Raw genomic sequence first — 10,209 nt, forward strand, 5'->3', positions numbered from 1 at the left:
TGAATTTATTATCGAGTTGTTGTCCCAGAAATGTAACACTGTCAACCTTTTCTATCTGCATGTCTTCATATGTTATAAACATGCTGTAGCTGGAGAAATCGAGCAGTTTCCAAATCTGACATAAAACTTGGATTAGCGTACTCACACTTTCCCCAATAGGACTAGCTTTTACACCACAAGAGTAAACGAATCTGTCACATTACGCATATTTTTTGTTGTATTACAAGGCTGTACGCTTTATTCTATTATGTGAGCAGCACAAGAAATTAAGCTTCGAATTTAACCTACAGTACTCAGTTTACATATTACTTCATACTTAAAAACGCACGTTGTTAACATTTTACTTAAACAGTGGTTTGGCGAAGTTCCGCGTACTTTCTGTCGCAGCAGCGACGATAATATTTCTAATAGCGACCGATAACCTACAAACATATAATCTGAAACACTAATAATCGTTCTAACATCAACTAAAATGTACCCGGAGTTAATAAGCTGAGGTTATGACACGATTCATACGACATTCCTGCTATTTCACAATACTCGCGGTTATACTGATAACTAAACTGATGGATTCCAACTATGTCGTTATTTAACTGTCGGAGTTATCGGTATTCGTTAGCGAAAAATAACCTGGCAGTTATTAATAACCGTTAACGATAACGGTTATCAAAGAATAACTGGATCTGTGATAATCGTGTGGCCCACCTCTAGTGTGTAGTGTCCGATTGTCAGGCCACTAAATTATCGCAATAATTATAATTAAATAGAGCTTTGTTTGATTTTATTTTGTAGTCTTCAGTGGTAGTAGCATCAGATAAGTCGGTTGAAGAGCGTTGCGATGTCCCTTCAACCGCGTGCAATGAATCACAGGATTCATTTTGCACTTTCATCACTTACTACAGTTGGTCAGGATTGACCCCACTGAAGACGAATTGAAGACTGCGAAGTGTGGTACTTATAGTGTAGTGTACGTTTGGTTCTGGGAGAGTGTGCTAAGGATAACTCTCAACATATTGACTCACTTCGAAGTTGTAGCAATCAGCGTGGTATAAATAGGAGACATTAAGTGTAAAATTGCTCTGAATAAGTGGAAGATATTTTCTAGGCCATTCTTGTCACTAGTTTTTTGCATGTGGAACTCTCTTGCGGGTGCAGCGCACCTGTTGAGCATTCACGGAACTGTGTAGTTACGGAGTTTCCCGTGGTAGCGCTGACGCTGCTCTGTGGAACTAGTGCCGGTGACAGCCGCTAGAGGCTGCAAATCTTCACTATCAGCAATTTCGGCGGCAGGGAAAGGTGACCGAGGGTCGTACGAACACGTGGTTAGGTTACACTAATAATCTTTTCCAAACCGGTGGTTCACAAACCCCCAGGGGGATCACAAAATATTTCAAGGGGTTCGCCTAACCTTTTCTCCATAATTGTTGATGGTGTGGCGACAGCAACCAGCCACATACTTAAGTTCCTTCATTCATGCTTTCATTACAACGTGTGCTGTGTGTTTTACTGATTAGTTATCCTACAATTCGAGGTTAGGCTTATTAAGTTTTTCGTTAGTTTCTATGCCATTGTCATATAATATTATTCCTTTAAGCCCTTGTTACATTATGTGTAGCATCGGGCATTTATCACATTATTTCCACAATACGTTAATGTTTAACGCGAATGCATGGTGTACATTTAAGTAAAGCGTTAGGAATGCGTTTGATTACGCTACAATGGAAATTTAGTCTGCCAGCTTCTTTGTGTTCTAACAATACTAACAACATTACCGCGACCGCACTAAGCAACTGTTACATGGCGGTCAGGCCTTTGATTTTCAACAATAGCCCTAGTTCTTCTTTCCTTGAGGCCAATGCTGTTGTCAGTTGTGTGTCAGAATCGTTTACGTTCACATTAAAATGGATAACTGGTTAAAAAGTGTAAGTTTGAAAGGGAAACAGGATTTAACAAAATTGCAAATTAGTGTTGTGTCGACGACAGAAGTGACCTGTGGCTAGAGAAAACAAAATAAAATACCCTGATAATTACATTAGGTTTGGATTTTCATATGTAGGTTCACATATGAATAATTAAAATTCATCTTAGCTGTGACGGAACCAGGTGCAGGAATGGACAGCTCAATTTTAAGTATCTCGAATTCAATAAATATTCATATATTTAACTGAGTACTGTACCAATCCCGGCAACAAAATTATCAAGAATTATATTTGTAAAATAGGAAGTTTAATTCTGATCTTAGAAAGCCCCATTTTTTAAATTGTTGTAATGAATAGGCTTCATAAATTACCTTCTACCAAATTCTTTGTGTGTGATCGATACATGTAAACAGTAGTTTCAAAATATATTTTAGTACAGTGGACCACACGAACAAGTTTGTAGGAAGGAAGTAGCTAAAACGTTTGAGTTCATCTAGATAATTCTGTTTATTTACGTAAATGAATATACATTGTAGTACGAACATAATTAATATACATTGGTGCAGGATGATACTATTGATATCTTTCTTGGTACATAACATTTCCATGTGGTGCTGTAAAATATTCTTAGAATTCTAGTCGTACTCCCTGTGCATCACAGGAAGATCTTTGAGGTATCTTTGATAAATTCGTTAAGCCTGTATAGTTGCGAGTAGCTTCTCTCCACTCTCGAAGAGTAATTACACCATTATCTACGTGTTCTGTATTGAAACTATTTGAAGGCGAATAAATAGTTCTGGTCGTTGCACTTGGCCTTAAAAAGTTATGGAGATACGCGTACAGGCTTTTGTAACTGTTTCAGCTTTCTCAACTTTAAATAACAATGGATTCCTAAACACTCTACAAACAGAGGACATTATTCCGAAAGCGTTTTCGACAGTAAGTTGTGCGCGAGAAAGACGGTAATTAAATATTCTTTTCTCCGACCTTGGTAACTGACCAGCATACGGTTTCATTTTATTTGTCGTCAATGGAAATGCCTCGCCCGCTACTAAAACATATGGTGTCAGATTTTCTCTTCCTGGAAGATATTCTGGGGAGGAATGTTTTATTTATTTTCAGTAAAAGCTGTATGAAATGAAGTGTTCTTAAAAACTCTGATATGAGACCCTGACAACCAACATGCACATACTAAAAGCAGTAATTTGCGTCTGCAATCGCCTTTTTTGTACTTAATATACTCACTTCGAGTATTGGCAGGACAAAATTTGCACATGTTTGCCATCTATGGCTCCTACACAGTGAGGGAAATTCCATTTCACTTCAAAATTTCTGGCGACATTCTTCCATTTTCAGTATCCTTTGGAATCTGGGAAGTAAAACATATTACTTTCCCAACTTTTTCAGAATAACGACACAGAAACAAAAGATGAAGATGCAAGTTAGCCTTTTGAAGGCAATGTGCGTCGAACACCAACTACGTCTCATGAGAAACACAGAGAAAGAGAATTATTAAACCCAAAAAAAGAAAAGAACGGCTCAGGAAATGGAGAGAGATGCTCGAGTTGAGGAAGCTTACCAGACTTAAAGCTGTTAACAACAGATGAATGGAGTGTGTATGGAGAGTTCATCGCCAATGAAATGGGGAAATTTCCCCTGACAACACGAACGTAGGTGAAGCATATCATTCGAAATGTGCTATTCAGAGCAGCGTGGGGGGGGGGGGGGGGGAGTATGAGAACCGAACTCCCAGCATCACATCATTACCGGCTGTCGTATCGGAAAACAGTGCAGAAATAAGCTGTCCAGAAGCTAACTGCGAAATTGTTTACGTTGACAATGACACTGGTGAGATTGAAGAATTCATCAGAAGAGCTCCATCAATTTTTGAGATTTAAAAAACAAGTGAAATACTTTGCACCAGTTATTTACTTACTTAAAAATGAAAATAAATTGTTTACATAAAGTGAGTATCGAATGTTGTGTACTTACCTTTATGTAATTCTTCAACAGTGATGAAATAGCTTCACATACTTCTGGCACTATGAGGGAAATAGCAGAATATGATACTTTGAATGAGTACATTAGTGACTTGTTTGAATCCCCAATGGCTAAAAATCGTAGCGCGACGACCAGTCCAAATCTTGGTGAAATACTGTCTTATCAATTGGTACCTTTCTTTAGAATATGAGGTGTAATTAAATGTAGTAAATAATTTAAGCATTCACTGGACATTCTCGTAAAATTACTAAATAATACACCATAATCTGCTGCTAGATCTCCTGTTATACTCGTTCGTGGGCCTTCTTTAAATACTCATCTCTTCTACCATCGTTTCCTTTTCCGTTTATTTTCATTTCCATTGTTATCTGCATGTGCGATGACCTAGTAAGCAGCCGTCTCAATCACTTTATCATTCATTTTCCTGCAAGACCGACTCATTGTGGCACAAATTCTATTGCTTTGATATAAATCAACCTGTCGCATACAACATAGACTGCAAGATGTTGCCTTTTGTAGCATACTATAAGACGACGCACGCCACATTTCCGTAGCATGCCACAATATTGCAAGATGTCGCCCGGCGTAAACCAGCCTTAAGAAACTAAACACTATGCCACATAAACAAATTTGCTGATTTTTCTACACGAAAAGCTAACGATTGGAAAAATTGGTAACTACTTTTGTATCCGCTGTAAACAGTGACAAAGAGAATACTCTTGAAGCGTCTTATTGCATTCGCTACAGCACTGCTAAAACTGCAAAACCTCATTCCAACAGCTGAGGATTTTGGGCGGCCAAATATAAATGATGATGTGCGGTGCATGCTTGGAGAATCTTTTACAAAAAGGTCATTATGGTACCTTTGTCCAACAATAGGATCAACCGCCGGATTTATAGACTAGTCAAATTATGTCGAAAATGAAATTTTGGAAAGAGTTCCTGCGAGTCCTTCTTTTGCGATTCAACTTGACAAATCTACTGATGTTGCCAATTTAGCCATTTTACTTTTCGTCCGCTATATTAATGAGGAGTCCGCAGAAGAGGGGCTACTATTGTGGAGACTACGAGAAGAGATATATTTAAGTAGCAGACGAATACTTTCGCGAAAATTCAATGGAATGGACTCGCTGAGTAAGCATTTGATAAGACGTAACGAAGTCTATGACGGCGTTATGCTGGGTTTGTTGCCAAAAGTGAAATCGGTAGCGCCGAACGCTTCTTGGGCACACTGTTGCATTCATAGACACGCAAGCCCGATCGATTGAAATCTGTGTTGGACGATCAGTGAAAATAATTTCATTAAGGCTCAGCCTACAAATTCCCGCATTTTTGCAGTGCTGTGTGAGGAAATGGGAAGCACTTAACAAACATTTTATTGTCTCACGTTGTAGTTAGGTGGCTATTGCGAGACAGAACTATTTCCAGACTGTATGGGCTTGACGAAGTTACATTTTTGTCACCAGTCATATCTTTCAGTAAGAAAGTGCATGGAAGATGAAATCTGACTTCAGACATTAGCTGCTTTGGCAGACACTTTCTCAAAAATTAACAGTTAAACTTATCTCTCTAGGGGTCAGATATAAACGTTTGTATTGTGCAAGACGTATGGAATCATTAATTTAAAAAAAAACTGAATTTTTGGGAATCATTTGCTTCCACCGCCCGGAGTGGAATGCGTAAGTTCTTATTAAAGTTCACGAACCAGCAGTCTTTTACAGTTGCCCCCTGCGCATAAACAGCACGTAGGTCGTGAATCCGCAATCTTGAGGTTGTAAGAAACTCTTTGCGAGGAACTGTTATTTTAGAAATTAATTAAATTTCCTATCACTTTGTTTATACGGAATGCCACTTGCTTTTTATTAGCAGAACACGAGAAACTTGTTCAAAAATGTTCAAATGTGTGTGAAATCTTATAGGACTTAACTGCTAAGGTCATCTGTCCCTGAGCTTACACAGTACTTAACCTAAATTATCCTAAGGACAAGCACACACACTCCCATGTCCGAGGGAGGATTCGAGCCTCCGCCGGAACCAGCCGCACTGTCCATGGCTGCAGCCCCTGAGACCGCTCGGCTAACCCCGCGCGGCCACGAGAAACTGCACAGTTACATTCCAAATTAGAGTTATGAATGAATTCTGTTCTTCAACAAATTAATGAACTGTATATTTCCGTAATTAATATCATTCTGTTCTCAACTATATGTTCAACTAACCATACATTGCTAGCAAAGTCTTAACTTCCAACCGACACTGCCGAAGCAGCGCTGATGTTACAGCCGAAACGCTTCGCCCGCCATCCAAGTTAGGCTCGATCCGAAGAGCGTCTGTGTGCCTTTCCGTTTAGCAATTGTTTATTATTCAGAATGAAAGCACGCTATTGAGAGATGCTTTAAATTGAAATTCAAATAGCCGGCCGAAGTGGCCGTGCGGTTAAAGGCGCTGCAGTCTGGAACCGCAAGACCGCTACGGTCGCAGGTTCGAATCCTGCCTCGGGCGTGGATGTTTGTGATGTCCTTAGGTTAGTTAGGTTTAACTAGTTCTAAGTTCTAGGGGACTAATGACCTCAGCAGTTGAGTCCCATAGTGCTCAGAGCCATTTTTTTGAAATTCAAATAAACACGCTGTTTAGTTTTTCTAATATTAATAATAGAAGATTGTCCTTTTGGCGCGCAACTTCCGAAAGCAACAGGCAATTACGGAGAAGCATCACAATTTAGGCGGTCTTTCTCACGAAACCCGCACCGAACAAACTATCTGTCATCTATACCTCACACGACATTACGTAATCTTGCCATAGCTGCCTTCTCATCTGCTCTGAAAAGAGCCTCTTGTAACCGAATATGATGGCTGCAAAGCCAGAAATATTACACAGCCTCCTCCTTCAGAGATTTCCAAAAATTGGGATGTAATTGCAAACAACAATTAATTTTGCAAATAAAGAAATTTTGATCTGAATTTTTATTAATTTTTCAGCTGTCGTTTTTCAAGAGCCATACCATTCCACTATACTTGTCATTTCTGATTGTTTTTCAAAAGTTGAATCTACATTATATTTTTTGATTCTCAGATTATTAATCAACTTATATAATCACAAACTAAAAAATTTTGTGATTACCCAAAAACTAATCGTTACCCGCAATAAATTCGTGTATAACCCTATATCCCAAAACCATTCATCTTTAATTACACTTTCTATACAAATTACATCATTCTTTAAATAGTAAAGATTTACAAAGTACTGTCATTCTGCATCTTTATGGTATCGACAGTCTGTTGCTAACTTACAAATTACCGTTTCTGCTGTATACTCTACAGCAGTTTTCTATTTCCGAGGAAAATTTCATTCGCAACATTTCATATTGCCGTTAAGCTGCTATCGGAGCATTGTCCATTAAATTCAACAAAATATTTATCGAGAAGTTACATTGCTATACAATTCCTATCGGTGCATTGCCGTCAATTAAATTCGACAAAATATTTTTTACACTTCTTCAGTATTATGTCGGCATCATGCCGTTCTGCACTTATTTATGTGAATGCGTCATAAAGACGTCCACTTCACATGGTTGCAAAGAAAATAAACACCACCTATACTTTTCACAAACATGTGGAAACGGAAGAACTTCGCACTCACACCTTTTTCCAGAACATACTCAAAACAGCCCACAACAGAAACGCGTACTGATTCTGCTGTTGTCCATAATGTGGTCTTGCGTTGTGAAACTCCACAGTTTTCGAAGTGGTGTTGAATTCTACAACTGTCAGTCCATTCTCCCTTCTCCAACCCCAGCTTACAGCTCCAGTACAATTCCATGAAACAGTACAAAATGCCTTCAATTATTTTACTAAGAATTTTAAACAAATTTTAAATAAACGTGTTTTTATACACTGTTACAATATAAATACATAATGTTTTGTTTTAATTTAATGCGTTTATAAACAAAGCCAATGTTTACGTCGTTTGAACCATTTTGTTTACGTCGTACTGCGAGAGTGATTCATCAAAGTTTTTGTTTTGGTCCCAGCTGTAGCTACATACAGTTGGGGTATTGCCCTTCGCATTCTTTAAGGGCTTTGTTTTGTTCGCACCGTCTGTTACTTCGGTAATGACACATTCCGCTTGCCGGCGTTACCTGCTCTTTAATTCGTACCTACGGAGGCTTACAATCGCCATTGACAGATACATCAGGAGAACGTTTTTGAACCTTGCTTCAGTCATAATGCACAAACCTTCACTTACCAAATCGTTGCTTCATTCCACATTATGAGTCATCATTCCTTCTACATTTGTGTGTCGTTGTTGCTACAAAAGGTACTAGTGGAACTCCATTCATGTAATGACAGTGTATTTTCTACTGACTTTCACATACGAACATTGTGTGACTTTGTAATGTGTAGGAGCTAATTATTCTTAGCTAGTCATTTATTACACCGTCCTTCCATATTTAAAACCAGTGTGTGTTTTTACTCTCAATATTTCATATTACGTGTCATTCTATTTAAGTCTTATTTGCTACGTTCATGTCTTACGAGATTTCCATATCTGTGTTGTCTTATGTCGACAATATGTCTACTCCCTTTGTATTTCATAAAATAGTAGGCGGAAACCACTTCGTCCATAAATACTACTTAACGGCCGACGTACGCGTTGTCTGTTGCCTTTCCTCCCTCTCTTCATTAATGATTGGCCGACTTACCTGTCGCCTAGAAACCATTCTTTCTCCCATTTCCCTCTATGTAAATAATTGGCCAAGTTTTCTGTCGCCTAATAATTATAACTCTCCATTTACTATAAACTTCTTTGGCAGGAATAACCTAGCCAATTAATGTATCGTAATTCATTACAGCAGAAACCACTTCGCCTTTTCAGTTCATACCAAAGAGTAACGATATGTCTATGACAAAACGAACATCGTCTCAAGACAACATTTAGTTATTTCTATTATTTTTTTCACCAGAATTGCTTCTATTGAACACTGTCATATTCTCTTACCTGGTTTAGCGTCGTCCTCTTCTATAGCCTTCAGCTTATTTGTACGCGTTATTTCATCTGTTACATATAATAGCCCTCCTCTTACTTTCCTGTTCTTAAAATGTTTTCAACTTAAAAGATTTGTTTATCGTTGTTGTAAATATTTAGAAATTGTTCCACTACATATTTTATGTTTTTTTGTGTGCATTAATATGGTACTGGTTTCTTGTTGTAATCATATAATGTGCTCTCTTCTACATCTACATCGATACTTAGCAAATTACATTAAAGTTTCTGGCAGAGGGTTCATCGAACCACCATCACAATTCTATATTATTCCAAACTCGTATAGCGCGCGGTAAGAACGAACACCTATATCTTTCCGTACGAGCTCTGATTCCCCATATTTTATCAAGGTGATGTTTTCTCCCTATATAGCTCGGCGTCGACAAAATATTTTCGTATTCGGAGGAGAAAGTTGGTGATTGTAATTTCGTGAGAAGATTACTCCGCAACGAAAAACGCCTTTGTGTTACTGATGCCCAACCCAAATCCTGTATCATTTCAGTGACACTCTTTCCCCTATTTCGCGATGATACAAAACGTGCTGCTCTTCTTTGAACTTTTTCGACGCACTCCGTCAAGCCTATCTGGTAAGGATACCACACCGCGCAGTAGTATTGTAAAAGAGGACGGACAAGCGTGGTGTAGGCAGTCTCACTAGCAGATCTGTTTCCTAAGTGTACTGCCAATAAAACGCAGTCTTTGGTTAGCCTTCTCCACATTTTCTATGTTTTCCTTCCAATTTAAGTTGTTCGTAATTGTAATTCCTAGGTATTTAGTTGGATTTACGGCCTTTATATTTGACTGATTTATCGTGCAACCGAAGTTTAACAGATTCCTTTTTAGCACTTACGTGGATGACGCACGCTTTTCGTTATTTAGGGTCGGTTGCCAATTTTCGCACCATACTGATATGTTTTCTAAATCGCTTTGCAATTTGTTTTGATCGTCTGATGACTTTGCTAGTCGATAAACGACAACATCATCGGCAAACAACCTTAGCCGGCTGCTCAGATTGTCTCCCAAATCGTTTATATAGTAGATAAGAAACAGCAAAAGGCTTATAACACTATCTTGAGGAACGCCAGAACGGAAGTGTTTTACAAATCGACAATATTTCAAAAGGAATGGAACGAAGCTTTCCTCCGGTGAAAAATTTGTGCTGCTGAATTTTTTGGCGTGGCGAAAGTAGCACCCGGAAGAGAAGATAATGAGAAACCGGACTCAGCTGCTTTCGTCTTAAACAGCAGCG

At 38.5% G+C, this 10,209-nt stretch overlaps 1 non-coding gene across 1 annotated transcript; it reads right to left on the reverse strand.

Annotated features, from left to right (window-relative positions):
* Positions 1 to 809: 809 nt before the first annotated feature.
* Positions 810 to 928, reverse strand: LOC126163365 (U8 small nucleolar RNA). The gene has a single exon (XR_007535245.1). It is a non-coding gene; the product is annotated as a U8 small nucleolar RNA (small nucleolar RNA).
* Between the last annotated feature and the right edge of the window lie 9,281 nt (positions 929 to 10,209).

The sequence above is a fragment of the Schistocerca cancellata genome, chromosome 2 (genome assembly GCF_023864275.1).
Source record: "Schistocerca cancellata isolate TAMUIC-IGC-003103 chromosome 2, iqSchCanc2.1, whole genome shotgun sequence".
In the NCBI taxonomy this organism is placed as follows: domain Eukaryota; kingdom Metazoa; phylum Arthropoda; class Insecta; order Orthoptera; family Acrididae; genus Schistocerca; species Schistocerca cancellata.